Here is a 26572-nt window from a genome sequence, read left to right as displayed (position 1 = left end):
CATCTCTCATGAGGAAATTTAATTATCGTGAATAATTTTTGTTTTAAGTGGGAATGTTTTCTGGGAGAAAGGTATGTGCCAAAAAGAAAAAATAAATTGCTTATTTGGCAGTTAGATTAGTGGTGAAGGGTGTTCACAAGGATACCAGCTAATATCAGCATTTGGTAAAGAGGATGTCATATAAACCTGATAAGATTAATTACTTTTAATTTAGTAAATACATACAGCTCCTTAAAGTTAAATATTGTTCTTTAATTTATGAACATAGGAAAAGTTTACAGTGTGCCCTGTTTCTCATTGTTCTAATAACTGCTATTTTTAGGAATTAGTGCTTAATCAAATATCATGTGTTCTTTGTCCTCAAAACCTTATACGTTTGACATGTATATGTTTAGCAGAATGATTGAGTTAAATCTGAGCTTTTTGGTTTAGATCATAGCTATATTTCTGCTTTTAGCAAAATCAGAGCCATAAAATTTTGATTTTAGTGTAAAAATGAACTCTTTGTTTTCCCACTATGAACAATTTCTCAGTTTCTATATGAATTCAAAGAAAAGTAATAGGGAATTTCTTATTTATGAAGTTATTTTGGATGTTTTCTTAGGAAAACTAAACAAGGCAGAATTTTATACCATAGACCTGATTTAAATAGAAACTTACATATGCAAATATAATAAACTCTAGTGAATAGGGATTTCAAGCTTTGTGCATACATACAGTAAGTCACCTGGACATTTGATGTAAACTTGTCCTTACCTACTATTCTGAAACTTGAGTTTTTAAATTTATCTCCATGTAAAAAAGAAATAAATTGATCAAGAAATTTAAATATATATTCATGTTTTAGAGGCCTGACTTGGCCTAAATTATCAGTTTCACTCTTTTATCTTCAGCAAATAAATTTATGCTTATTTTGGTTATTAAAACAAGCTTCTTTTTTTATTATTATTAGTTGTTCAAAACATTACATAGCTCTTGACATATCATTAAAACAAGTTTCTTTAAAATATCTTCTATGATAGTGAGATTATTTGTAGTTAATTAATGAAAATGAAGTTTTGAAATATTTAATAGTATTTACTACAAAGAATGCCATGATTTTCCAGTGACTAGTCAAATTACCACTAGTCAAATTTTAGAACCTACATTTAAAAGTTTAGGAGACGTTAATATCAAAGACTATCTGGATTTCAATTTATTAATTTTTTTTCTTCAGTTTTTCATATCCTTTGGCTATTCAAGTTGATTCTTTATGCCACTGGTATTTGGTGCCTCACTATTTAGAATTTTAAATTGGCAGTTTACCCTCCATATCTTTAATAGGACAACTTAATAAAGTTCTTATGATGTGGAAATGTTACCCAAAGACCCAAATGTTAAATGAAGAATTGATGGCAAGCCTGTGGCACTGTTGGGAAATGATTGAACCTTTCAGAGGTGGGCCTACTGGAGAAAGTTGTGTTATTGGGGGCATGCCCTTCAAGAGAATATTGGAACCCTGATGCCTTCCTGTCTCCCTGAGTGTTTCTTGGCCACTATGAGGTGAACAAGCTTCCTCTTCCACATGTTCCCCCATGATATACTGTGCCGTTGTAGAGTCAACAGACCATGGATGGAAACCATTAAAAAAAAAAAAATTTTTTTTTTCCTTTAAGTCTTAAGTATTTTATCATGGTAACAGAAAGCTAAATAATGCAAAAATAAACTGAAAGTTTCTGAAAGTCAAATTTTTTTTGTGGTGCTGGGGATCGAACCCAGGGCCTTGTGCATACAAGGCAAGCATTCTACCATCTGAGCTATATCTCCAACCCCTAACAGTCAATTTTACTCTAAATAGATCTTTACTTATTTTTAGCCATGAAATATTAAGAAAGCCATTATCTTTTATTTTTATTTTTATTTATTAATTTATTTTAGTTGTCAATGGCCTTTGTTTTTTATTTATTTATATGTGGTGCTGAGGATGAAACTCAGGTCTCACACACACTGAGCAAGTACTCCACCACTGAGCTACAACCCAGGCCCATAAATACACTTTAATATTATTGATGTTGATGATAATTGATAGAAAATAAAATTATCATAACAGGGCAGGTTTCACCTTAGTGTAGAACTTCATTCTTTAATCCCAGATAAATCTTCTAAAAATAGGTTTTATATCTTTTCTCTAGCCTGAACATACCCACCAGTTCCTTACACTGGTTCTCATAAGCGTCAATTTTAGATTATATGTATCCTGTATATTCCAGTTAAATTGGCTGCATTTTGTGTTATTCCTTTTAAAATATTGTTTATAAAACCAGATCCAGTATATTCAGTTTGGCCAAAGTACAAAGTATGGTGCATCTCTTTTGAATCAGGTGCTTCGGTAACACAGCCTGATTGCACTGGTTTTTCTTTATCATTAACTTTGTTGCTTCATGTTGAACTGCTGCAGTCCACTAAAACACTTAAGTTTGTCAGAAATTTCAAATCATACTATAAAATCTAGATTTGGCAGACATTTAATAAACACATATATTCACTACTAGATATGCTTCTGTAAGTTTGTGATTGATTAAACAATCTAAATGACAGTGTTATGAAGTAGACATTAATTGCCCCAGTTTTCAGAAGAGGAACCAGAAGGTTTATATATTGAAATAACTTAACCAAGATAGGAATTCACAAGGGTGAATTCCATCATATGTCTTTTGGCTTGAGATTCACTGTTCTGAATTGCTGCCTCAATAAACTATGTCTGTTGCTTATTATATTGATAATAAGTTTTAAAATGTAGAAATTGACCAATGGTTCTAATATAGTCAGGATGATTATATAGTTTAGGCAGCATGTCTAAAATTTCTGAATGTTAAATCTAGTAATGCTTTATATAAACTATATGAGCTGATTCTAGAGCACTTATAAGAAAGAAAGTAAATATGTCTAAACAAAAGAATGTTAATGGAAACAAAGTTAGAATTGTAAATTATTTACAGAGGGGTAAAAATATAATTTGTGTTTTACTATAATTGTATTAAATTCTGTTTTGTATTATAGAAAGAAAACAAAGTAAAGATTCTACTCAGGTCTATATTCAAGTTGACTTCTAAAGACAATTATCTTGGTGTCTCACCTTTCAAAATGAATTTTTTTTTTTTTCCACAATAGCATTGGAATGGAAAGTTGAGCTATATCAAAATCCAGTAAAAAATAATTAACTGTTCACAGCCTAGAATGTAAACCACAAGACTTGAAACTATGACTGTTATATTAAGATAAAGACCAAGAACTGAATGGTATTGTTTTCTTTTTTCTTAGTAGCTCTTCCCTTTGGTTCTACATCTAATCATTAGGACTCTTTCCATAGCTTTTCTTTTAATCAGTAAACTCAAGCAGAGATTTTAAGGAATAGAGGCACAGTATTTCCAGTGGACTAAGATACAGAAATAGAGAAATGACATGGACCACACCAGAAAACAATTGGCCATATACTAGTTCAGTTACTTACCCAACATAGTAATACCGAGAACAACTGTCTATATTCAAAATTTATTAGCTAATAGACAATTCAGCATCAGCTAGAAAAGTTGAGGTGAAAATCCACTGGGAAAAAAATAGACAAATTGTCCTTAAAAGTAGGTGTAAATGGAAATGTAATCCCAGTGGTTCAGGAAGCTGAGGCAGGAGGTTTTCAAGTTCCAAGCCAGCCTCATCACTTTAGTGAGACCCTGTCTCAAAAGATTAAAAGGACTGGGGGGATGTGGGTCAGTGGTTAAGCTCCCTGGGGTTTAATCCCTGGTAACAACAACAACAAAAAGAAACAATGGAAATGGGAGTAGTGAATACTTAGCCTCCAGCAGTAGCTTTAGTGAAGAGTCAAAGATCTGGTAAGTATATTCAGTTTAGAGGGGAAAAGAATTAGAAAATAATTTTGTTCCTGCTGGGGTTGTGGCTCAGTGGTAGAGCACTTGCCTGCCATGTAAGAGGCACTGAGTTCGAATCTCAGCACCACATACAAATATATAAAATAAAGGTCCATCAACAATTTTTTAAAAATCATTATTTAAAAAATAATAATTTTGTTGTATAAACACCTCAGTTCTTCAGGGGTAGCTTTGAAAAATCACAAACTGAAAGAGGATAATAACTGCAACCAAATGATCACTGATTTATTTCTTCCAATTTCATTCTTACCTAGTGACCAGGATGACCATGCTTAATCAATCTTTTGTCCTCTCATAAATATTTCATTAACTTCTCATTAATATAGGGACCTTTTTTCTTAAACATATAACCACCATACTTGTCAACACACTCACATATTAAGCCCTTATTTAAATATCCAGTTCCTGTTAAAATTTCTGATTGTTTCAGAAAGGTCTACATACTGTATTTGGTTGTCATATTTCTTAAAAGAGAGCCTTTAACTAGAATGGTAGCGTGTTTCCATTGGAAAGAAATAGGAAATAATAGATAGATCCTAGTATAGACATTAATACTCAGAAAAGTAGAGACTCTACTAAGGAAGTTTATTAACTAAACATAGGAAGTCTAGTTGAAATGTGATTGTAGGTATAAGGTACTTAGGCCTAATTTTAAGGTGTAAAACTAAAAACAGCAAAGAAATAGATGAATTGAGATTGCAAATAATCAATTGGTTTTACTGGATGATTGATTACAAGAGAGTTGGTAATGCAGTGTGATATTCCAGATTCATGGGCTGGAGCCACAGTTCCAAAAAAAAAAAAAAATGCTGTGAGAGCAAACTGCAGACCCAAAGTGGGCTCAGGATCCTAAAGACCACCCAATCTTTGAGATCTGTCAAGAACAACTGCTCAAGAAACAAGCATCAGTTTATTTGGGACATTGAGATTGAGATAAGAGAGGTAAACATACAGGATGGGCCACTGAGTAGCCCACCACTATCTCCAGAAGGAACTGCAATTTTTTATTTTATTTTTTTCCTGGTACCAGGACCTCAGGGCCAGTGACCACTGAGCCACATCCCCAGCCCTATTTGTATTTTATTTAGAGACAGAGTCTCCCTGTGTTGTTTAGTGCCTCATCATTGCCAGGCTGGCTTTGAACTCTTGATCCTCCAGCCTCAGCTTCCCAGAGCTGTTGGGATTACAGGCGTGCCTGACAAGATTAATTCTGGCTCTTTTTTTGTTTATTTTTTGTGGCACTGGGGATTGAATCCAGGGCCTTGTGCATGCGAGGCAAACACTCTACCAACTGATTATATCTCTAGCCGGATGGCAAATTTTTTATATAACCAGGGGTTTATAACTGGTTTGAAATTAGCTGAATTTGGAAACCCTCCTCTAAAATCAGGGAGATACAGATGTTGGCCCCAGAAAATCCCACTCTCTTTTGATTTGATTAGGAAGACTCCAGGGACTAGGAAGGAGCCCAAACCTGTGAAATTCTTTCTTCCTTAGTCCTTGAATCTTTGGATGGTGTAAAGGTCACAAAATGCCCACCTTCAGGGAATTTGTGGTGTTCTTACTGACTAGGAAGAGTCTTCTGGCCTGCATTTCTCCTGCAGATAATAGGTTGTTTTCTGAAAATGTAACAAATCCTATTGATTTAAGCCAGGACAAGTTCACAGTGGTCCCAAGTAAATTGCTTTTCAAAAGCAAGCATGGGGGAAGGGTTCAGCACAATAGGCCCATACTATATAAAATTATACTTTTAACCTCACTTTCCCGCAGCTCATATCTGTCTGTTACCTATCAATTGACACAGGGTAAACACTGAGAATAATGGGTACATATTCATAATTAGAATGCAAAAGACAAAACGTATTTAAGGAAAAAATGTGTGGCTAATAGCACATTATATTTTTATGATGCATTTCTTGATTGATATGGTATATTTGTAATTTAGACAAGTCTAGGGAGTAGAGTCACCAAAACTTTTAGAAATATATGAAATGTTTGACTTCTAATTAGTTTAACTTTGTACGTAAGGAAAACAACATTTAGGGGGCATATATCTAACCTCACTTTCTGAAGTAGATTGTTTTGGTTGAAATCTACTTCATAGATACTTATTAAATAATTGTTCACCCATTCATTTTTCCATCAGAAGAAATCAAAGGAAATGTAGAAACAATATAAACTTTCAATCACATCAAAATTGGGGAGAGGGCCACTGGTGTTTGAGCCTTAGGCTTTATACATGCTTAGAAAATACTCTGAACCACATCCCCAGCTAAAATAAACCTTAAATCCACTTAAATTCAAAAACTTGGTTTTTAAGATTATAAACTGTATTCTTGGATTATGTATGAATACTATTTTATTGCATGTCTGATCTTGACACTAAGTTTTAAAGGAATCTTCTCTTATTAAATGTAGTCTGTGTTTTTAAGTAATTATATCCAAGAAACAAAAGTAAAGCAAAAACAAATTTTAATCGGCCTTCTGTAAATTTTATTTACTTGGATATTTACTAAAGCTTTGAATTTTGTAATAGGGTAATGAAATAAAATGCCTTGATAGTTAAAATTGTCATAGTTTAATTAGACCTCAAAATGTGGTCGTCCTTTACAGATTTAAATAGTAGCTGTTTTAAAATTTTCCTTTGGATACATTATTGAAATATATAATACTGCTTGTTCATTATTCTGTTCTTAAGCAAGGATAGTTATTCTGTGTCCTAGAGGCTAAAGCATAGCTGGTTCCCTAGAGCTTCAAGGGCAAAATTTGCAGCATATCAGAATTAAGAAATTACTAGCTTATACTACGCTCTAGGTCTAATCCTTAGCACTGCAAAAAAAGAAAAAGTAATTGCTATCACTAATATGTTGATGCTGGATTAAAAGTAAAATTAAGCTGGGCACCACAGCGCATACCTGCCATCCTAATTACTCAGGAGGCTGAGGCAGGAGAATCACAAATTCAAGGCTAGCCTGGGCAACTTAGACCTTTCTGAAAATAAAATTTAAAAGAGCTAGGGATGTAGCTCAAAGGTGGAACACTTCTAGTAAGGTTCAATCCCCAGAGCACACACACAAAAAAGTTAAACATTCAAAAAGCCTAAAGCAGTGTAGTTTCACAGAAGGATATTTTGTGCCAAGTATTAGCATATGGATATCCCTGTGCCATAGAAACAGTCTAAACTTGATTCAAAAGAAATGTTAATTTACTAAAGTGGCCCCTTCTTGAAGTCATAGAATAAGATCAACTTTGATAGCTGGTAGGTAGAAAATAATTGGAAAGGAAAAAACAAACCTTAACCACTCTAGGAGATTATTGTTGCTGTTGAGCAAAAAGAAAGAGATATGTACCTTCTCTGTTTACCTGGAATTCTTTCACTGAATCTTTCAATTTGCTCTTATGTTTAAATAAAAAATTTTCATATTTTCTTTCATATTTTCTTGTGGGAATAATTCTAATAATATAAATTTATCAGGCTTTCAACTTAGAAGAATCTGTTTCAGATTTAAAATAGAAGGATTAAAAATGGGAAATCTTAAGGTTGTTTACTAAAACATTAAAGATAAAATTGCAATATTGTCACAGAAAGTAATGCTAACAGAAATTACAACATGTTTCTCTTGGAAATTATCCATTAAACAGGAAAATTAACCAGGCAATGCAGTGCACGCCTGAAATCCCAGCAGCTTGGGGAGCCTGAAGCCAGGAGGAAGGCAAATTCAAAGCCCTTAGCAACTTTCTGAGACCCTGTCTCAAAATATAGAATAAAAAGGGATGGGAGTGTGTCCCAGTTGTTGAGCAACCCTGGGTTCAGTCTCTGGTACCAAGAAGGAAAGGAAAATTAAAGATGCAGGAAAGAATTAAAAGAAATATCCTTAAGTAAGTGGGGAAAAATCTGATAATCAAGGGAAGGGATTTGTCTTAGGAACAGTGATGGTTTATCCATAATGGAAGAGTTATATGGGCATAGATACATGTAGATAAATTTAGGCCAAGTTCTCTTCTGATGGCTTCTGTTTTTTGTAAGGATAAAAGGAGGGAATATTAGGAGCTGGGGTTGTGGCTCAGTGGTAGAGCACTTGCCTAGCATGTGTGAGGCACTGGGTTTGATTCTCAGCACTACATATAAATAAATAAAATAAAGATCCATTGACAACTAAAAAATATTTTTACAAAAGCGGGGGAGCGGGTATTGGAAGTTTGAAGAGGGAAAGAAAACAGCTGTCTTGTATTTTTCTAGGAAAATGATAGAATGAATGAACCAAGATCACCAGACAGCTCTTGAACCAATTTTAGGTATAAAAAGTAATTATAAAGTTAAATTTTCTTCATTCACAGTTGACATGATCTTATGTTTAGAAAACCCTTAAGATTCCTCACACAAAAAAAAACTTAACTGATGGCCAAATTTGGCAAATTTGTAAGGTACAAAATCACCACAGAAATCAGTTGCATTTCTAAACACTTAACAGTGAACAATGTAAAATTGAAGTTAGGAGAACAATTCCATTTACAGAGCTTTAAAAAGAATAAAATACTTAGAATAAACTTAGCCAAGGAAGTGAAAGAATTGTACATAGCAAACTATAAAATATTGCTAAAAGAAATTAAGGCAAATAAATGGAAAGACATCCCATTTTAATGAATTGGAAGACTTAGCATTAAGATAATAATCCTACTGAAAGTGATCTACAGATTCAATGCAGTCTTTGTCAAAATCCCAACAGTTTGTTACAGAAATAGGAAAATCCAACTTAAGATTTATATGGAATCTCAAGGAACACCAAATAACCAAAACAATCTTGAAAAAGAACAGAATTGGAGGTTTCACACTACCCGATTTAAAAACAAAAGCTATGGAAATCAAAACAGTGTGGTATTGGCATAAAGATATCTAGACCAATGGAAATAGAGTTGAGAGCCCAGAATAAATCCTAGCATATATTTTCAAATGATTTTCAAAAAAGTGCCAAGAGATGCCAAAAGTCCCTATTCAGTGAGGAAAGGACCATCTTTTCAACAACTGGGATTAGGAAAACTGGATATCCACAAAGAAAAGAATTAAAATTACATTCTTAAATTATACCATATACAAAAACTAATTCTGAATGGTCCAAGACCTAAAATATAAGATCTGAAACTGTGAGACTCACACAAAAACAAGGAAAAAATACACACATACTCCCAGCATCTTCATGTCACGGCATTTCTCCTTGACCTGGACCCTTTGGCTATATCCATTTTCCTAGAACCTCTAAACTGGAGGAAGAAATATCCTCTCCTTATTTTGAGAAAATGTCCCAGTTTACTGACATCAAGGGTGGCCCAGAGTTTTAGGGATTATCCACTTCTTGCTCCACCTTCCAGCCTGGAACATTTAAATCACCCTGCAGGGAAAGTCCTTCCCAGTGTTTCTGGATAAGCTCCACTCTCCAGAACCAGTCTCTCATATCTGTAATGGACTACTGAGCATGGGTATCTGTAACCAACAGGCCTATGGGAAAGCTGCTTAAGCCATTCCCCACAGGAAATGGCCCACCCTCCAGGGGAAAATGTACAAATTTAGGGGTTACTTCCAGTGGTAATGATATAGGATTATAGATATTTTATGTACTCTCCACAGATGGAGGTGTTCAAAGAGCTCTGACCCAGCTCTGAAACAGCCAGGGATAACTTGAAAGAAAGTTGAAAGATTTCCAGTGATTTTTATTTATTTTTATTTATTTATTTATTTTTTTTTTTAAGGGGAGAAGGAAACAGCTTCAAGCTTCAGACTTGGCAGTTATTTCTTGGAAATGATACCAAAAACACAGGCAACAACAAAAAATAGATTTTACTTTTGTTTATCAAAAGATATTGTCAACACACTGAAAAGGCAGTCCACAGATTAGGAGAAATGTTTGCAAATTATGTATCTGATAAGAGGTTCATGTTCAAAATATATAAAAAAGCAACAACAACAAAAGCATGATAAATTGGCAAAGGAATTAAATAGACATTTCTCTAAATAAGACACACAAATGACCAATAAAGGCAAGATGCTTAGCATCACTAATCATTAAGGAAATTCAAATCAAAACAACAAATACATAACTACTCCACTCCCAATTTAGTATAGCTATTATCAGAAAAAGTAAATGTTGGCAAGAATGTATAGAAATTGGAAATCTTAATAAAACTGGTGGGAATGTAGAAGAGTGTAGCCACCATGGAAGACAGTACAGTAATTCCTAAAAATATTAAAAACAGAATGAACATATGACCCAGCAATTTCATTTTTGGGTATGTACCAAAGGAATACTTTATTCATAGCATGATTCACAATAGCCAAGAGATAGAAACAGCCTAAATGTCTTATCAGATGAATGGACAAACAATATAGCATATACATAAAATGGAATGCTATAAAAAGGAAAGATTCTGATACATGCTTCAACATAGATGAACCTTGAAAAAGTTATATGAAGTATAAAATCCCACATATAAAAGGACAAATACTATATTCCAATTATATGAAATACTTAGAATAGTCAAATTCATAGAGATAGGAGTAGAATGAAGATTTCTTGGGGCTAAGAGTCAGGAGTGATGGACAGTTAGTGTTTAATGGACATAGTATTGGGGAATATGAAAAAGTTTTGGAGATGGAGGGTGACAGTGACTGCACAGTAATGTAATTGTTTTTTTTGTTTGTTTGTTTGGTTTGGGTGGGAGGTAACAGGGATTGAACCCAGGGGCACTTAACCACTGAGCCACATTTCCAGTCCTTTTTATTTTGAGACAGGGTCTTGCTAAGTTTTTTAGGGCCTCAGTCTCCTGAGCCACTGGGATTACAGGCATATGCCACCCACATCTGGCATGAGTGTTCTTAATGCCACAGAATTATGCAATTTTTTTTAGTTGTAAATGAACACAATACCTTTATTTTATTTATTTATTTTTATGTGGTGCTGGGGATCGAACCCAGTACCTTATATGTGTGAGACAAGCACTCTGCCACTGAGCCACAATCCCAGCCCCAGAATCATGTACCTTTAAATAGTTAAATTGGTAACTTTGATGTGTATTTAACCACAGTTTTAAAAAGTAGTGAGAACATTCTTCCTGTGAAATATTTTTTAAAGCTTATAAAACATTGACATTAACATGAACATTTATATTTATTTCTTTCAATTTTGGTGCTTTTGGGTTAATTGAATATATATGGAATATGGACTTTGCACACATGCAAAAAAGAATTGGAATTAAAATGACCCAATTGATTCTTGATTTTTGAGTGATCATTTAATGTATATATATACTGTATGGAGACAAAAAGCAGTCTCTTGTCTTGAAGAACAATTTTTCACTTATTTCATGATTTTGTGCCTTATACTTTAATAAATGACTTTAAACTCTTTTTCTTGCTGGGTTTTCGTTGTTTTTATCCTGGGAGTTGAACCCAGAGATGCTTTACCATTGAGCCACATCCCTATCCCTTTTATTTTATTTGTTTGTTTGTTTATTGAGACCATCTCACAAGGTTAGCCAACACTGAGAGGAGACTATATTTTGGTAAACTAGCATAACCAACTAGGGCAGTGCCTGGCACATGGTAGATATTCAATAAAATATTTGTTTAATGAAAAAAAGTTATGTATACATAATATTTGAAAATATGTTTAAATTTTTATCTGGAAAATGGGTATGAGGGAAGCATAAATTTCCTTTATGTGATTGATAAATGTAAATATTTGTTGTAAGTCATTGGGAATAGATCTATTTTGGTTACATTTTTTAAATGTGCAGAAACTTGAGACAAAAATAGAAATATGTGAAGCACTAGTTTCTTAGTTATGGGATTAGTTAGATTTACTTTTTTGACAATGAGGAAAATACAAAACATGGAATTTTTGACAGTGCTTTGTAAAAAGAACTAAATATTATAATGGAGGGACAAATCACTGCTGTGGTTGTACACATAAACCTTATTCTGTAATAGAAATAGTGTAGCTTTACAAGCATAGTCATTTTAAAGAGAAAATTGAGGGGAAAATGGTTATTGAGACTTGAGATAGTGATGGTTTTTTGGTATCTTTAGAGAAGTAATTCTTAGATCTAAGTGGAAACTCTTTGGGCATATGCTTCCTTGCCTGGTGAATGGAGTAGAGATAGGTAAGGCATAGGTAGCAACAGCTACAGTATTTCTTGTTTCATATCTCCTTTCTGGATACCAAGTTAATACATCTCCAAGGCTTCATATTTTAGGTGATCATTATATCAAATGATATATAACTCAGAATAATTATTTTAATATGGCAATAAATATTGAGAATTAATATTTAACATTTTTTAAAACTAACGTTAAGGGAGAATTTGATTTATTTGGGGCTTTGTATATTTTTACTGTATTTAGTATTAGGTATTTTATGTGACTCCTGGCCTTTTTCTTTGGAAGTGAATTTGTATTTTTCTAGCTTAAGTTTATTGAAACTGAGCTCTTTGCATGTCATTTCATGTTTTTCTCTTGACATGAAGTCTTATCTACCCTGATAAACATGTCTTTTGAAAGATATACTACAAGGAACAAAATGCTATTTGTAAATTCTGCTCTTATCAAGGTGAAGATTAACTGTTTTGCTAATAAAAGGAAAAAATAGGAGCCAGGGTGACTCATGCCTATAATCCCAGAGAATTGGGAGACTGAAAAAAAAAAAAAAGGACTGCAAGTCTAAGCCAGTCTCAACAATTTAGAGAGTCCTTAAGCAACTTAGCAAGACCCTGTCTCAAAATAAAAAACTGGCTGGGGATGTGACTCAGTTGTTAAGTGCCCTTGGGTTCAATTCCCAGTACCGAAAAAAAAGAACTTAATATATAGAATACATTGAGAAGTTTTACTGAATATTTACCTGTATTTCCTTATTAAGTTGGCACAGTTAAAAAAGAAAATCCATTTCTTTTTCTATTATCATCTTTGTGTTTCCTATTACAGCACTGTGTTGGGCATATAGAAGGATTTTATTGAAATTTTGATGTAGAAATAAACTTTATTCTACTTAAAAGCTTTTAAAAACAACTAATTATGCACATAATACAAATGTTTTATTCTTTAAACATGGATTTTTAAAATGTATTCTCTTCTAAAAGGATTCTTTTTTTTATTCTTTAGGTGCTAATGTGTGGTTTTTGTTTTTGTCTAAAAAAAAAAAAAAACCTTGGAGTAAAGTAGCAGCACATAATGGTTTGTGGATTTTGAAAAGGTGCAGGCCATATTGTGCTGCCTCAAAAATACAAGGATCTGATCTTCCGAAGAAAATATATTTCTTTCTATTTATAGCTCTTATGACAGTAATGTCAACAGTGCCTTAGCAGCACGTAAATATTGGCGTTAAGATTCTAAAATTATCTCCAGTATTAACTGTGCTGCTGAAGTAAGGTTGGCCATACTCTACAATTGTGGTTTTTTTTTTTTATAGTTTTAGTGATAATGTTTTCATTATTGATAATATTGATTAATGTGATTCTGTAAAAATATTAATAACTTTCTACCTGCATTAATTCTATTAAAATAGTATACTATTGACCCTTAGTATCCATTAGGAATTGGATCCAGGATCCCTGTGAATACCAAAATCTGCAGATGCTCAATTATTTTATATAAAATAGTACAGTATCTTGCATATAATCTGTGCATATTCCCCTGTATACTTTAAATCATCTCTATATTACTTAAAATACCTAATACAGTGTATATGTAAATAGTTTTATTGTCTAGGGAATGACAAGAGACGAAGAGAAAAATTCATGCAGATATATTATTTCCCCAAAATATTTTTAATCCATGGTTGGTTGAATCCACAGATGCAGAACCCACAGACAAGGAATGCTGGCTTTAGTTGCAATTTAATAATTGTGTTAAATGGCATCAATAGTTTACTGAGGGCTAAGGGTTTGGCTTGTAGGCATGGACCTGGGTTTGAACCCTGGTACTGGGGGGAAAAAAATTCTTTCAAAAGAGTTTAAGCAGTGCTGGGCATAGTGGCACATCTATAATCCCAGTAGTTTGGGAGGCTGGAGGATCGTGGGTTCAAAGTCAGCCTCATTAATTTAGTGAGGCCCTGTCTCTAAATAAAACATTAAAAAGGGATGGAGATGTGGCTCAGTAGTTAAGCACCCCTGAGTTCAATCCCTGGTACCAATAAATAAATAAAGCTTTAGGGAGCATCAGAGAAATTTTTTTTTGATGGACATAAGATAGGCCAAATATTGTTTTTTCCCTTGATTAAAAATTATGTTAGCTATTTGCTTATCTCACAAATAAAGTTTATTGGGCTGGGGATATAGCTCAGGGGTAGAAGTCTTGCTTGGCATACTCAACATACTCATTCAGTCCCCAGTATCAAATACACACACACACACACACACCCCTAAAATAAGTTTTAGTAATGCTTCTAAATATTTCATTATTAATTTGAAGGGGGAAAAACATCAAAAATGTAAACTAAATTCCTGAACATTTAAGTTTCAAAATGCACTAATCATAACTTGAAAGGTAGGAACAACCTTATAGATGCTATCAGTCTATTCATTGGGTAGCTAAGGAAACAAATTAATTAGCAGCAGATGACAGATTAGAATTCAAATCCCATGTCTTTAACTTTATAATAGAAGACTGTTTTTTCTTGTTTTTACTAAAATGTTTTCTTAAATCCTTAGCTGAAGATTTTTGACGAGTTGAAAATGTGAAGATCTTCTGTACATTTTTATATCCAATATTTAACTTCAGAGTAAGACCAAATTGTAATTTAGTTATTAATTTATAACTGTGTAAATAAGTCAAAATACTATAATTAAGATTTAAAGGAAAATACTCTTTACCTTATATTTCTGTTTGTTATATTTGAAGTCATTTAAAAATGATGTTTAGTATAATTCAAGTAACTATGCAATGTATCATAATTCTGTGTTTTTTCTTCAAGGAACATTTTACCCTTTCCATTTTAACCAGACAATAAATATACAATAAAAGCAGTTCTTAGTGAATTACTTCCAATAATAATTATCTATTTTTAAAATCCTAAAAATATTTCAGGTTTTGAGGAATTGTAGTCAATGAGTAAAATCCTTCTGTTTTCGTTCTAATTTGAAGGCAAAGTCTTTAATGTAAGACAAAACTCTCATCTTTAAGACAAATTTTGCCTTTTTTTCCTTCTGTTATTATAGTTATAAGTGTTTTTAAGCCACTGAGTAGCATTACTAATAATATGCACATGTTAGCCATACTTGGATTTGCAAGATTATACTTTATCTGTAAGTTCATGTATATATTTGTTTAGAAGTTGACATTTTAAATCAAAAATTTCTTTTCCTTTTGCAGGTGGATATTACTATCCCTTCCTCATGGAAAATGTTTTATTCTAAGTGTTGTTTCTCATTGAGTATTATCAAAAAGGAGAAAAATTATTGTCCTAAATTTTTGAGATAGATTTGGCAATAGTAAGTATTTAGATATATCACATATCTGAGAGAAGAAGTAAGAGATCATCAGTATATTCCTATCTACTAAAAAGTTTTATTTTCTTACTTTTATCAAAGGATTTTTTTTTTATAACTTGTTACTAATAGCTTGAGCCCTTTTAATGCAGAACTAACTCCCTCACCAGCACTAAGGTTCTCACCTTGTTTATTTTATAAAATATAATCCAGATATTTCTATTCTTTCTCTTTTTTTTCCTTTTCCTCTTTTTACTTTTTTACATTGTTCATAATCAAGCCCAGTGCCTCATACTAGGCAAACACACTACCACTCAGCTACAATCCAGCCCTCTAATATTTTTTGAGGCTGTATGCAATGAAAAATATTTTGATAAAATGAATGTTTAAATCTTTTAAGTTATGATTACTGTGTAAGATGACTAGTTAGTTGCTGGTTTTTATTTTTATTGTGCTGAAATTAAATGCAACATTTATAATTTTTACTTGGGTTTATTTATTTATTATTAATACATGGAAATCATGCAGAAACTTCATGAATATTGCACTTAGGTTAGCACATTGATAACTTCAGATCCTCCCTAATTCTGTAGGACTTTGAATATTGTGTTCATATGATAGGACTTTTATATTTTGAAAAGATATAAACTTCCCAAAGAATCTTATTATTTATAGCAATCTTATACATAGCATCAGATTTTGAGATATTCTGCTGAAAATTTGATTTCTTTTTCTTTCTGTATGCATGTATTTTATGGGGATCAACCCAGAACCTTTGGCATGCTAAACAAGTATTGAATCACTAAACTACACCTCCAGACCAAAACAAGAAAAAATTTTAAGTTATTTTTATACTAAATGTTCCTTGACCTGATTAGCTTACTACTAAATGTATACTATGTATCTTTTGTAACTTACAAGTTTCTTTTATATACTTAGCATGGATGTTCTTAGCAATTTGGGAGGCAACTCAGTGAGACCTGTCTCAAAATAAAATACAAAATAGGGCTGGGGATGTGGCTCAGTGGTCAAGTGCTTGCCTGGCACATGTGAGGCACTGGGTTCAATCCTCAGCACCATATAGAAATAAATAAAGGTATTGTGTCCATCTACAACTAAAAACTTTTTTTATTAAAAAAAAAAAAAAAAATCTCTTTAGAAAGAGATGGAAACTGTATCTCATCCCATAGTTTATTTCCAAATGATTTTTGAGAATGCTTATACTTGATCAGTTTAAAATACAACATTATAGGGCTGGGGCTCAGCCGTAGAGCGTTCGCCTCGCACATGCAAGGCCTGGGTTCGATCCTCAGCACCACATATAAATAAATAAAGTTTAAAAAAATACAACATTAGAACTGAGCATGGTAGCACATGCCTATAATCCCAGTGGCAGGAAGATCTTCAGTTCAAAGCCAGCTTCAGTAACTTAGTAAGGCCCTAAGCAATTTAGCAGTACCCTGCCTCAAAATAAAGAGATTTTTAAAAGGGGGCTGGGGATGTGACTCCAATCTCTGGTACCAAAAATAAAATAAAATAAAATTCCACATTAGTATGAAACAATGAAGTTTGTCTAGATTTTGCTGTTCCATAGTGTAAATAGAGAAAGTTTAAGTGCATCATTTCTTTTTTCATTTCCCCACATTTTTTTATTTATTAAAAAAAAAAAAAGTTTATAGTTGTACATACTGATGGAATTTGTTGTTACATATTTGTACATGCACACAATATCAAGTACATCATTTCTTAAAGAGAAATTGTAATTTTTAACTTAGACTTAAGAGGTTTATGTCAGTTTTATGTTTCCATGTATTTTCTGGAAGTGTCAGAATGCTAATATTAGAAAACAACAGTAAAAATAGTTAAGTAGGTTTGGAATACTGATATAGCTGTACAAATTTATTCTACTATTTGGGTGCTAAAGATGATCACAAAACAAAACAAATTTCAGCCCTTAGAAAACTTAAAATCTTGAGGATAGCTGATAGTTAATGGAATAGAAAATTTGTAGCACTTTACGTGATTTGTCAGACAGTTATAAGTTCTATGAAGAAAATAAAGCAGGGAAGATGGTTATGATGCAATAAAGGTGTTTGGAAATCAGGAGAAGTCTGTTTTAAATAATATGTAAGAAGATATCTCCCAGAGATAACATTTAAACAATATAAAATGATCTCCAGGAAAGACCATTCAAGCTGATGAAATAACAAGCAACAAAGATCTTGGCTGATGAATTTTTTGTGGGTAAAGAAACAGCAAGAAAGTATTATGTGATTATGAGCCAAGGAAGGGAATAGTAGCTAATAGCATCAAAAAGTTTATAAAAGTCAGATCTTACATCTGTTCAAGATTCTAACTTAAAAGCCAGGTGTGGTGGACAATGCCTGTAATCCCAGCAGCTCAGGTGCTAAGGCAGGAGGATTGTGAGTACAAAAGCCAGCCTCAGAAACTCAGCAAGGCCCAAAGCAACACAGCAAGACCCTGTCTCTAAATAAAATACAAAAAAAAAAAAAAAGGTTGGGGATGTGGCTCAGTTGAGCACTCCTGGGTTCAATCCCTAGTACCACTTAATCTTAAAATTCAGTTTTTCATAATTCTTTCGAGACAACTTTGATAGTTGTATGTGCCTCTCCCTATTGAATTTTTGCAGATTGGACAGAACATTCTTATGAATATGATTCAAGATTGTAACCTACATCTGAGACCATTTAGAGTACAAACAAAATGTTTAAGTGCATGGTTAATAGGTATGTGTATGGTTATCAGGATTTAATGAATTGTGCTTTGATGACACTGAAATTATTTTCCATTTCATCAGTTTATCTGGAGTCAAAGCTAATGGATCCAAGGGACATTAAATTTGTCCATATTTGTCATCTACCCAAACAAATCACAGTCATCTTTGATTCATCCAGCCTTAGAATTGCTACTGCCATTAAGTACTTTATTATTTCTCACTTATTTTCTTCAACACCTTTTCAGCTGAGAAATTCTTTGCCTCTAATTATTTCAGTCTAACAATTTCATCATCGTTAGTATATACCACTAGTTTAACCTGCTAAAACACCTCTTCCTATATTATAAAATTCAAACTTCTTAGCTTGGTATCTCATGATCTTACCTCAGTGTTTTCTAAATTAACTTTTTCTTCAAATGAACTAATTCTAATCCATTCATTTTTCTTCTGTGCCTTTTTTTTAATGCCATTATACTACGTTAGTTTTTCCCCAGCTTATTCTGGTACCTTTTTTAAATGTTAAATCTCTCATGTATGCCAAGTATTTCTTGACTTTTCACAATCTGGCATTAGCCATTCTTCTCATAGTATGCACAATTTATGTCTATAGTTTTAGTTTTGTGTTTTTTGAGACATTATAGCACTGTTGCCCAGGTAGTCCTTGAAATTGAGATCCTCCTGCCTCAGCCTCCAAGTAGCTGGGATTACCAGCATATACCATTGCATCCAGCTTTATATTTGTAACTTAACCTTTTTCTGTTCCTTATTGTACCTAAGGACTATAACACTTCTGTCATTAATTGTGCCTCGTTTATTTGTACATGTTAACCTTTTAAATGTACTAACAATATGAATAAAAATTTAAGAAACAAAATGAAGACAAGCAGATGGACTAAGACAACTTCAAAACACCTGCCTAAATATTAGGTCACAAAGTTAATATACTGATTTATTTTGACAAGTGATAAAGTTGATATAGTTTTTTCTCTTTGTGTGTTAGTTATGTGTGAGCCGGCTATAATATGTTTATGATCTTAGCTTAATAAATATGTTCTTGTAAAAAGTATTCCATGTATTTTTATAGTGTTCTTAAAAGATTGGAAAAATGTATTTAAGCGCCCAGTAATAAAAGGCTGCTAAAATAACATGCTGAATAGAATACTGTATATCTGTTTAAAATAATGTAGGTGAATATTTAATGAGCTAAAAAGTTGTTCACAGAGGATAAAGGTTATCATATAATGTGAACAGACTCACTAAAATAAAATATATGCTACACTTATCACTGGTTCCTCAGGTAAGAGATAAACTTATTGGGGTGGAAGGATATTAATGTTTGATTATAAATAAGCACATATGGTTTTTGTGATGTAGAAAGTTTTTTTGTTTTTGCTTTTTGTTTTTCCCAGAGGGAGAGAGAATTCCTTAAAAATAAAAAGTTATTTAAAGGGCCTTACCACCACACAATTACTTCCTTTGGATATCTATAAAAGGGAATAATACTATGCTCAGGAACTTTAGAACTTAAAATAGAGGAACTGAACAGATAATGTTAAAATCAGATAATTTGAAATCAACTTCATCTAGGAGGCATGGTGGCATACACCAGTAATCCCAGTGACTTGGGGGAGGCTAAGGTAGGAGGATTGCAAGTTTGATGCCAGCTTCAACAACTTAGACCCTGTATCAAAATAAATACAAAAAAGGCTGAGGATGTGGCACAGTGGTTAACCACCCCTGTGTTCTAAGTCCTCAAAGAAATATCAAAAATATCCCCTTCTCCTCCAGCCCCTAAAACTTCTAAGGTAAGTATTAAAAAAATGTGTAGGTAAACACATTTTAATTCTGAAACCGTGTTAATAAACTATAGAGAATATAAATCTATTCCTGTGCCAGGGATAAGAAAAAGCGTGTACAAAAAAATTTGGAAATATGCTTCTGGTTCAAATTTTTCTGCAAATTTGAATAAAATACCACTAACTGTTCCATCATATTATAATATAAAAGTGTTTCAAATTAGAAGTAATATCTTGTTTTTGTTTTGTAACAGTACTGGGAATTGAACCCCAAGGGTGCTTTACTACTTGTTATAAGCACTTGTTATTTTATATTTTTTTTATATTTTGAGACAAGATCTTGCCATGTTGCTGAGACTGGCCTTGAACTTACGATTCTCCTTCCTTGGCCTCCTGAGCCACTGGGATTACAGATGTGTACCACTGTGTGCAACTAAAATTATTTTTTTCTTACTATTTTAATAAATGTGAGGATATGAAAAGTACATTTTATAAGAACGCGCATATCAATCCCAAGAGTACCTTCCCATGGTTTGAAAACCGTTTTGAGACAAGGAAGGTCACTCACTGAAAGGTTTTAAATAGGAAGAGTGGGAGAAGTTAATGAAATGTACTACTCAGAATTTGTTGCAAGAAATCTAACGCCTGTATATTTTGAGTTTCTTTTGTACCTCCATAATCATCAGTTTTCATCAAAATGTTCTAGAATTGTGGGATTCTCATTTGGTTTTTCAAAAAACATTTCTCAGTGGTAATGACAATCAATTATGTATATTTCAACTTAAAAATGGTTGAGTCAGGCATGGTGTCACACACCTGTAATCCCAGCTACTGAAGGCCAAAACAGAAGGATCAACAACTTATACCCTGTCTAAACATTTGAAGGCTGAGGATGTACCTCACGGGTAAAGCTCCCCTGGATCCATCCCCAGTACTTTGGGAGCAGGGGAGGGAAGGTTATAAACTGTAAATTAATAAATGGTGTAGTGAATGTTTGACTTATTAATAGTGAACATGTTTTTCTCACAATATGACCCATTTAGAATGTAAGTAAAAATTGTGTCAACCCATTTTTCTCACTTAATATTTTGTAATTTAAAAACTGTTAACTTGAAAAACAACTGAGTTAATAAACTTATTCAGAAGTCTAAAAGTCTGACTATGGAAAGAGGGGTGTTTATCAAAAAACAAACCTGTAATGCAGATTTCAATCAGATCCTCTGTTATTCTACTTCTGTATGCATTTTAGTGGGCATTGCATCCTTTAATTTAAAAGAAAAATAAAGTTTAGTGGTCCATAATAGTTACAACACTGTCATCAATATCATTTTAAAAAATATTTTTATTTATATTTTTAGTTGTAAATGGACACAATACCTCTATTTTTTAAGAGAATTTTTTTTAATATTTATTTCTTAGTTCTCAGTGGACACAACATCTTTATTTTATTTTTATGTGGTGCTGAGGATCAAACCCAGTGCCTCACACATGCTAGGTGATTCCTCTATCACTGAGCTACAACTGCAGTCCCTAGATATCATTTTTGAATTGGTGGTTCTAATGTGTTTAGATGCCTCCAAAATTCAAGAAATTTGAGCTTTAAAATGAATGACTTGTTCTTTCTAGAAAGTTCTACATAGTTCTCTTAGGAGGAATTTATTAAGTAAAATTCCTACAGTGTACTCTTATTTTCAAGGATACTTAGTTTCTGTGTAATCAAGTTGGAGTATTTAATTTGGAGTCTATAAGTAGATTTCAAATTTTTCAAAATTATCATGAAAGTTTCATTTATTCAGGTTAAACTTACTATTTGCTAATAAACATAGGAGTTATTCAAATATAAGTAGTGACTGAAAGTACTAAAAAGCTTTTTTCAAAAAAGAAAATCTTGAAATTTGGTTATTTATTGCACTAGAGGGCAAAGGGGTTTTAATTTTGACGGAGGCAAATATAAACTCTAAGTTTTCTGCCAGTTATGGAGTAGACATTATGGAAGTGTGCTTAACCTTAATATTAATGAAATAGGAAAAACAGTAAGATTGAAAGGACATCTTTTGAAATGCAAAAGCACATTGACTGGGAGAAATACTTTTCTTGAAAAATGTAGAACATTTGTCCTAAAGGATTTTACTTATTTTTATAGGTGGTTTGGTTTGGTTGGAATGCTGGGGATTCAACCCAAGACTTCAAACATGCTAAACAATCACTCTGCCAGTGAGCTACACCCCCAAATACCTAAAGCACAATTTTTTTAACTAAAAAATATGATAAGAAAAATTGTGGATTTTTTCAAACAATTTTTACTGGAGATGTGCATAACTGACACTTAGGAAGGTAGTCACAAGTTCAGGGTTTCTGGAAACAACATTTATTTGAGATATATGAAATAATGAAAATATTGTGCTAAGAACATAATTTTTAAATATTTCCAAAAGCTTTTAAAATTTAGTATTTGTCTTCAAAAAGGTTTCCTTGGGGGTGGTTGGGAATCCCATTGTAGAACTGGATCATTAAACAGTAATTTTCCTCTTCAGACTTCCAAGGAAAATAAAGGTAAAGAATTTGAGTTAGCTTAGAGGGAAGGAATCAGTTCCACCAAAATTGTTGAATCATAGTTTTGTCAGTGGGGCACACTTTATTTTAAGATGTTTAGACATTAATAAGACTGTGAAGCCACCAGGTGCGAACACCTATAATCCCAATGGCTCAGGAGGCTGAGACAGGAGGATTGTGAGTTCAAAACCAGCCTCAAAAACATTGAGGTGCTTAGGAACTCAATTGAGACCCTGTCTCTAAATAAAATACAAAATAGGGCTGGGATGTGGCTCAGTGGTCCAGTGCCCCTGAATCCTAAGTTCAATCCCAGGTACCCAAAAAAAGAAGAAGAAGCCATAGCCTCTGTTTAGGATTGCCCCTCTTGGATTTTTTCCCCCCGTAAAATATTCCAGAGGTTAAATTCAGTTGGAACTTTTCTCAACCTAGTAGGCACATAATAGGTGCTCAGTCGTTAAAATGGAGTGTTCCTGGGAAGATCAGTCTCAAATCTGAAATTGGCCAGCAGGAAATAGTCATTCTGTCTTTGCCAGTCTTCAGACTAACACATTGTTGAGACTTAATTAATGTTATATCTCAGTTGAGCATAATTTTTATGACATTTTTAAGTGCAGGCTCCATAGTTTTATAGTTCAAGAACTTACCTTGCTACTCTTCAAAATTATGAGATTCTTGATAGAATTGTAAACACATTTAATGAACATCAGCCCTGACACATGTTAATATTATTTGCTCCTCTGGGAAACAGGCCAGTAAATTTTTACTGTTTGAGTGTTGCTCTAGTGAAAATGACTCAAAACTTTTCAATACCTACCTGATAAGGTTGTTTTTTCAAAAATGTGTTGAAAACTACTCAAGCCTTAGGTACAACTACTAGTAATAGAAATAACTGCTAATATGTTCCTTTATCAGAAACACTACATTTGTTAACTTATTTCTCACAACTACCCAATGAGAGAGCTGTATTATTATCTGTCATAGGTAAGAAGTTTGGTCACGGGGAAATGCAGGCCAGCATCACATAACTAGTAAGTGGGGGAGCTGGGATTCAGGCTCAAGGGGTTTGTAGAGTTTGAGGTCTCCTGATTTACATTGCAGCTTCTGTCTCACAGCCAACAAGAGGAAAGGGACGCAACTGCATAAAAAGCTGTAAACTGCACAAAATGATATTGATGCCTTTCTTTAGGTAGCACTTTTAGTTTCCAAAGTGCTTTAAGTCGTCTTACTTTATCCCAATCATAATAGCCCACATGTTTGCATACTTTACTGACTGCTTTGATTGCAAGAGAAATCAATGGAGGTAGTGAGATTGACTTTCCAGAACTTTTTATAAAAAAGAACAAAAGTATTAGAGACTAGTAACACTGAAATTTTTATTCCTGGGAATTGAACCCCAGGTGTTCTACCACTGAGCTACATCTCCAGCTCTTTTTATTTTTATTTTATTTTTTATTTATGTCTCACTAAGTTGCTGAGTCTGGCCTAGAACTTGTGACCCTCCTGCCTTAGCCTAGCCAAATCACTGGGATTATGAGTGTATGCTACCGTGCCCAGCATACAACTTTTAAAAATAGGTTGTGGAAATATTAAACCAAGCACGAGTTTTAAATATTGTATGACCCATTGCCAAGGAAGTACATTTAGAAGAATATTTCAGTAGCATTAGGGATGGTCTATATATATAGGTCCATGTCCTTCATATGTATTTGTGGTTCATGGCTATACATTCAGATAAATGAATTCAGTTAGATCTTGCCATGTAATCGCATAGTCCACCTGTAAGAAACTACCTTTGTTCAACTGTCAAGAATAAGTGTATACAATCTATAGGTCATAGTTTGTTGTTTTTAATTAATACACCAAACCAATATCATCTCACTTGAACATACTGTCCCTTTTTGGAAATTCACCAAAATCTAGTAGAGAAAATAGACCTTTGAAACTAAAAGGGTACAGACAATCCATTTAAATTGTAAACTTACCTTAGATATACCTTATTTCTTAGATATACCATATTGTTTTATGTCAATTTAAAGGATCAGAAAGGATTAATCATTACTAATCTCATTCTGTCTCAGTAATTCCAAGGAATATAGCAAATTCCTATTGCACTCTGTAGAATTTTTCTTAGGTATTATTTCAGAAGAGCAATGTGTTCCCCTGTACAAACAAACAAAATAGCTCCCTTTTCTGCATTATCACACTTAGAAGGTCTACTTACTGCTTGTTACATGTTGTGATTATGTTCTACCATATTTCTCTCCTAGCCTGTAATTTTTATTTTTTTATTTTATTTTATTTTTTGATTCTGAAGCACTCTTAAACAAGGGTAAAGAAACCATAGGGTCACCTGGGTGCAAACTATCTTACCTTAGTTTATTTAATGACTAGTGTAGTAAATAGAGCTGTTAACCTCACATAACACTCAGCAGTATCTTAGTTCCCTTATTTAATAGAATACTTAGATGTCACTATTAGTATGGATACTCAAAAGCAACTCATTGGTCAGGTAGCCAGAAACTTATGTTGTTTTGGTGGAATTCCACAGTGCTCATGTAAGTCAAGTTTATAGGTCACCAACAGTTTTATTGAAAGATCAGAAAAAATGAGAAATATGAAATGGTGCATGTCAAGCAATATTGTTTTATGTGTGTGAAGCAAGTCTTTGTAAGGGTCATTTTTCATTGAGATAACGAATAAATTTCATGAAGCTTATTTACTTCCTAGATAACAAATTATATCTGTTGTAATTTTATATTTATTTACTTATTTATTTTTGTACTGGGGATTGAACCCGGTGGTATTTTACCACTGAGCTACATTCCCAGCCCTTTTTTTTTTTTTTTTTTTTTTTGTAATTTTGATACAGTGTTTTGCTAAATTACTTAGGCTGACCTGGAACTTGTGGTCCTCCTGCCTCAGCCTCCCAAACTGCTGGGATTACAAGCATGCACCACTGCACCCAGGTGACCCTATGGCTTCTTTACCCTTGTTTAAGAGTGCTTCAGAATCCAAATCAAGCTTGCTTAGACTGATGAATTCACATTGACTTTTGGGTAAGAATCTAATCAGAACAGTAGATTATAGCTTCCTGTGTGTTTCTGCCTGATCAATAAACAATTTTCACTTTCTCCCAACAGGATTATAGAGTATGAGTATGACCCCTTTTCCTAGCACTGTATTTGTGTTCTTGCTGATTTTCTAGACTTAACTCTGCCTGCCTACATACATCCATAGAATTCAGACGCTTTGACTTGCATTTTGAAACCATTTGGTTTCTTGACTCTGCTTTGGTTTAAAGACACAAATGTATTAACTGAAGCTCCAACTTTAACCCTGTTTGTATGTAAACCCTTGAGTTGATTTCACATCGTGGCCTCTGTCGCTCTTCATACTTAATTCTTGTGAAATCAGGCATGATCTAGCTAGCTATTAGTAAAATATTTGGATGGTAATTTTTTATCTTTTTTTAAAACTAAGTTCTATAGTTTTCTAAAACTAAGTGCTCACTGTTGGATAGCACTCGATAACCTAATTTTTAGAAAATTAGAAGCCTAAGGTTTTGTTAAAATAGAAAAAGATTTTGACATCAAGACAATTCATGGCACTGTGTCTACACTTAATTTGCTTTAGATAGATAATTGCATAATAGAATTTATCCCAAGACTTGTCAAAGGAGGTAGAAGAATGGCTGATGAGATCATCTCATAATTTTGTCCTCAATCTAAACCTGCATAAATATTAGCCATAGAGAGGCCTAAAGTAGTTGAGAACTCCTTTATTTAGCTAAGATTGCTTTTTATCTTATTTCATGTCCTATCTTATAATTTTTAAATGAAATTATGCTCCTTAAATTTTCATAATTTTCCATTTGTGTATAAAATGTAATTGGTATCTACTGATTTTAAATTAACATATCCTTCCATATATAAGGAAAATGTTAAACTGAAAATATATCTGATAGCTATTATTATCTAATTCATATTGAGTGATTTAATCTAATTTAACATAGCAACTTCTAAAGGTAAGTAAGAATTTTTTAAATTTTTACCAACTATCATAGTCTTACAGCCTCTGTTTTAAAGGTG

General features: G+C 33.1%; 1 long non-coding RNA gene and 1 other non-coding gene across 25 annotated transcripts in view; both read left to right on the top strand.

Moving 5' to 3' along the window:
* Positions 1 to 26572, top strand: part of LOC114087342 (uncharacterized) — a 152288-nt gene that overhangs the window by 55860 nt on the left and 69856 nt on the right. For 4 of the 24 annotated variants that reach the window (XR_003581786.3, XR_003581783.3, XR_011707397.1 and 1 more), the window contains 2 exons: positions 15283 to 15401; positions 25374 to 25540. The exons of 16 other annotated variants lie outside the window; for them this stretch is intronic. This is a non-coding gene — a long non-coding RNA (uncharacterized lncRNA). Of the gene's footprint in view, positions 1 to 13363; positions 14693 to 15282; positions 15402 to 15424; positions 18146 to 25373; positions 25541 to 26572 lie in introns of those variants that run through there. 4 more of the 24 variants (XR_011707398.1, XR_011707391.1, XR_003581785.3 and 1 more) reach the window with 4 other exon arrangements.
* Trnag-gcc (transfer RNA glycine (anticodon GCC)) lies at positions 3924 to 3996 on the top strand. The gene has a single exon. It is a non-coding gene; the product is annotated as a tRNA-Gly (tRNA).

This window comes from Marmota flaviventris, chromosome 4 (genome assembly GCF_047511675.1).
Source record: "Marmota flaviventris isolate mMarFla1 chromosome 4, mMarFla1.hap1, whole genome shotgun sequence".
Classification (NCBI taxonomy): domain Eukaryota; kingdom Metazoa; phylum Chordata; class Mammalia; order Rodentia; family Sciuridae; genus Marmota; species Marmota flaviventris.
The sequence above is the reverse complement of the archived record's forward strand: the minus strand, read 5'-3'. Positions and strand labels throughout refer to the sequence as shown.